Here is a 5274-nt window from a genome sequence, read left to right on the forward strand (position 1 = left end):
ATTAATTAGATTAGTATTAATACATTGATTAAATTAAGTGACATATAAGAATATTATCTCATATCAATAATCAAGATCACATCAATATATAATCGATAACCCTTCTACCCTAAGGTGTTGGGCATAAAGTCTAAAATAAAGTCTGTTTTTATGCTTCGTACACAAACTTCCTCCAATCCTTCTTATTTCTTGCCATTTTCTTCGCTTGTTCTTTAGTGACTCCTCTTTTGTCTAGGATGGCAGCGATTTCATCGTCCCAGGTCTTCATGGGCCTGCCCCTCATTCTTTTCAGGTTTCTTCTCGCTTCCCAAACTTGTTTTACTGGCCTTCCTTTATCCATCCTAACCATGTGGCCGTACCATCTTAACTGGGCTGCTTCGATTTTCTTCTCTATTGGTTGGACTTTAAGGCGTTCTCTTATTTCCTCATTCCGTATCCTGTCCATCCTGGTCACACCTAGTACTCTTCTTAAATACTTCATTTCCATGCTTTGCAGTTTCTTCTTTAGTCTGGTGGTGAGCGTCCAGCTTTCACATCCAAATGTTAGGATAGGTACGAAAACTGTGTTGTAGATTGTTATCTTGGCTTTTTGGGATACTTCTTTTTTCGATAGAAATGTGCTCTTAATTGCATGGTATATGCGGGCTGCGCTTGCTATTCTGTTGTTTATCTCAGTATCGTGTGCACCCCTACTCTCTATTTGAACTCCCAGGTATTTGAAAGATTCAACTTGTTCTAGGGTGTCGTTATTGATTTTAATTTTTGTACGTTTATCTGTTTTCCCACATATCATGACCTTAGTTTTACTTTCGTTAATCCTCAGATTACGTTTTTCAAGTTTATCCCTCCATATTTGGAGGTTTCTCTGTAGTGCGGCCTCATCTCTTCCAAACACAACGAGATCATCTGCAAATGCACATTCTGCTATCTGTATCATTTCGAGATTTCTATGTCCAACATATATTTTCGATGTTTCTTCTCTGGTTTCCTTCATTACATCATCTAGAACAATATTGAACAAGATGGGGCCTAGTACACCTCCTTGTCTTAAGCCATCATTAACTATAAACTCGTCCGATTCCATATTATCTGTTCTTACTCTATTTCTTGTGTTTTTGTATAGGCTCATAATAGCTTTTCTGAGTTTAGTGTCTACTTCCCTGTTCATTAGGCTTTTGTCGATTTCTATCCTTGGTGTTCTGTCAAATGCTTTTTCTAGATCTATAAAAGCTTGGTGTAGTTCTGTGCTTGTATTTCGCGTATTTTGTATTAGCTGCTTGAGTGTGAAAATATGGTCATGAATGCTTCTTCCCTTCCTGAATCCGCTTTGTGACTGTTCCAGTTTGTGGTCCACTTCTTGTAATAATTTTTTCTCTAGTACTCGTTCGTAGACTTTGGAAGGAATACTCAGGAGGGTTATACCTCTATAATTACTGCAGTCTCGTCTGTCTCCTTTTTTGAAAATGGGTAAAATAATCCCCACTTCCCAGTCTTTTGGGACCTTACTCTCATTCCATGCTTTATTGCAAACTTTTCTGAGCATTTCATTTCCATTTTCTCCCATATTTTTTAGCATTTCCGCGGATATCTTATCATAGCTAGCTGCCTTTCCTCTTTTAAGCTTAAATATTATTTCTTTTATTTCATCTGTTGTTATTTCGGTTTGATTTTGGTCATTTTCTTCGGTGTTATCTGATTTATTATTGGAGTCTTCTTGGGTCAAGAGGTTTTCAAAATATTCTCTCCATCTGTTTATGATTCTTTCGTTCTCGCAGAGAATGTGGCCATTTTCATTTTTAATTTGTTTTGGTGTTTGTTGTACCTTCTCTGCTCTTAGACTTCTCAGGGTTTTGTAAAATAATTTTTGATTAGTGTGGTAGTCTTTCTCCATTTTATTGCCAAAGTCCTCCCAGCTCTTCTTTTTCGCTTCCATAACCATGTCTTTTACTTTTGCCCTCTGCTGTTTATATTTTTGATAGCTTTCTGGGCTCTGCTTCCCTAGGTATTTCTTCCACGCTAACTTTTTTAATTTGACCTCTTCTTTTATTTCATTACTCCACCAATTTGTGCACTTCTTGTTTTTATTAATTATAGTCATTCCGCAGACTTGCTTGCCTCCATCTAGGAGTGCTTCTTTAAGTTTTTGCCAAGTTTCTTCTAAGTCATAGTTCTGGTTTAAATGCTTTTGAAGACTATTGTTTACATAGTTTTTGTATTTCTGTGCTATTTTCTTATCTGTTAGCTTATATGACTTAATAGCTGCGTTTGTGAGATTTTTTGGGGTTTTGTCTCTTTTTTTCAGTTTCCTTTGAGTTAGTTTTTGTTCGTTTCCTATACTTGTTCGGGACACTACCAAGTAATGGTCGCTATATATTTCTGCTCCCCTTCGCACTCTGACATCTTTAATATATTGTCTTAGAGATCTGTTCACCAATACATAATCAATAATAGATCTTTCTCCTCTGCTTTTAACTTCTCTGGTGAATTTATGCACATCTTTATGCTGAAAAAACGAATTCATTATTAAAAGATCATTCTCTCTGCAAAAGTCTATAATACGTTCTCCATTATTATTTCCTGTTAGTTCTCCATATTGCCCTAGTACATCCGAGGAGTCGTTGTCTTTTATGCCTACTCTACCATTAAGATCTCCCATTACTATTGTGTTCCCTTCTGCGCTGTCTATAATCTCTGTCGCCTTTTCCCAAAAAAATGTCCTTGGTCTTCGCTCTTTCGGTATCATTTGGTCCGTATATGACAAATATGTTAAGTAGCTTCTTCTCATCGGTTGTCATCCTTATTTTCAGGATCCTTTCGGTGATACATTCCCAATCCTTAATGCTGCTAGTCAAGTTTTTATTAATTAAACAACCAACCCCTTCACTTGCCCTTTCTAATTGCGATACTCCGCTGAGGATTAAAAAATGGCCATTTTCCAGAAACTGTGTGCTCTTGCCCTTTATTTTTGTCTCTGTTATACCTAGTATGTCTATTCGAGCCTTATCAAATTCTTCTGCAAGTTCTGTCTCCTTACCGTTGAGACCTCTTACGTTCCAAGTTCCTATTGTCCATCCTTCGGGTAATTTGGTCTTTTCAGTTGCAGTTGTTTCTATACTTTTGATCTTGTTGTTTGCAGCTGTTCTGTGTATTTGTAAGCATTTCTCATCATTCTTACAGTTTAAGTTTCTATCCTGATCGTTGCATATTGCTTTATTTCTACTCGTGTCCTTGTTCATTGCCTGTTCTATTATCGTTTGTCCATTGGCGCTTTTTATTAGTTTTTTGATTTTTCTATCTTATCTTCTTTATTATTCCATTTCCATTCTTCATTATTTACCCAGAGTTTATTTGTACCAATTTTTACCTCATTACCTTTATCTCTCTCTTCTCGTGCGATCATCCGGATAGTTTTTTGTATTTCTCTTTCTCTCATTGTGGTGTCATTGTTGATATATATTTTTTCTTCCTTGTAATTTTTTAGCTTGGACTTATTCTTCATGACTTTGATTTTGTCTTCCTGGTCTTCTAGTTCAATCAGACAGGTTTTTGTTCCCAACTTGTATGCATTTTTTATTTTGACCTCAATTTCCATATGTCCTTTGAACAAATTCAGCACCGCCTCTTTTATTGCTCCTTGTTCATAGGTGTCTATTGTTAATCCATTCATTACTACGTTGTTCTTCCTCCGTTGTTTTTCCATAAATTCCATATTTTCCTTTATTTCTTTCAATTCCTCTTTGATTTCCTTGTTTTCTTGTTTAAGGTGTTTGTTCTCGTTCTTCAACTTTCGGTTATCTTCAATGAGCTGTTCTATTGCTTCTTTACTGCTCTTTTGGTCTTTCTTTATCTCTGTGACATCGTTTGACAATTTACTCATCATTTCGATTATGGTATCTAGTTTTGATTCGTACTTTTTTTGTGGTGAATTCGTTGAAAGCTTTCTGCTCTTCGCGTGCTCTTCTCTTTCCTCATTTTCGTTGTCCCCCTCTCTCATTTTTCTTTTTGTACCTTCGTCCGTTGTCGAGCTATCACTCTCATAACCTTTTCCTTTCTCCAAAAACTTTTTCATTATTATTCGGCGCCAAGCACTGCTTTCCACCTCAAAAGTGCGGAGAAAGCAGTGCCTACCGTTTATTTACTTTGTTACAATTAAATTAAAATTGAATTAAAAATTAAAATATTGTCACCTGGGATATTTTGCTCACAGTGGCAACGTCGCAAATAAATCGGCCGAGACTTCGCTCTCTCGTTTGTCTGTTATCGCTCTTATCTGTTAACCTTATGGATTTGTTTTGGTTAATTTTGTATAGTTTTTTAGCCGACTCACCTTTTAGAATCCCAATTTTTTGCACTACTGATTAGTTTTTGACTTGGTTTTGCACTCCTTATACTTTGGTTATTTGTTTCTCGTTGAAATTCCCGATAAATCGGGTTAATTGCAGCCGAAAAATAACAAGGTATTTGTCTACTCGCTACCGTGTTGCCACCCCAACTATTAATAAAGAACTATAATAACTGTCTCTGGCATTATTTATAATATTATACACTCATTGTGTCTTTTTTAAAGCGTTTAAAATAAGCTTTATTTCTGTTTTTATAAAAAAGTTTCTAGCGTCAAATGTAAGCACATTACGCTCAAACTTATATTGGTCCCTTTTGCTTTGGCAAAAAAATCTGGAAAATCACCCCCTAATTAGCAACTAAAATGAAATTAATCGTTACCGCTTTACAAGTCGCTTTACTTAATGTTATCTTTATATGATCGGTGAGTTTCATCGATTCAAAGTGCTTATTTTTGAAAAAATTTGGTTTTAAAATGTAATTTAAAAAATTTTCAATTTTGAAAAAATGCTCTTTTCCGAAATAACTTCAAAATTATTCAAAATGTAAGAAATCTCAAACAGTAAAAAAAGTGGGATTAGCTCTTCTGCTTCTGAATATTTTGTATTTGTTTTTCTGTAAAACAAAAATTGCCTATGTAAAAACAAAACTAAATTCTAATTAAATTTTCTCAAAATCATATAAATGTAATCTATTGTTTTTATCAAATAAACCGTGTACATATGATTCAAAAAAATACTAAAATTTAACTTTGTTGCAACAATTTCTAACTTAATAAATTAAACTCTAACTCTGCTATCTCCTTGTTTTGACAAAACAAATTATTTAATTAATTTATTATTTACTCATACTAAATTTAATGAATTTTCTTTTTTTCTTTTGAATTGATTTCTCAAATATGAAATGACTAAAGTCCCGAAAGTTGACTTGCGA

This window comes from Diabrotica virgifera, chromosome 9 (genome assembly GCF_917563875.1).
Source record: "Diabrotica virgifera virgifera chromosome 9, PGI_DIABVI_V3a".
Classification (NCBI taxonomy): Eukaryota; Metazoa; Arthropoda; class Insecta; order Coleoptera; family Chrysomelidae; genus Diabrotica; species Diabrotica virgifera.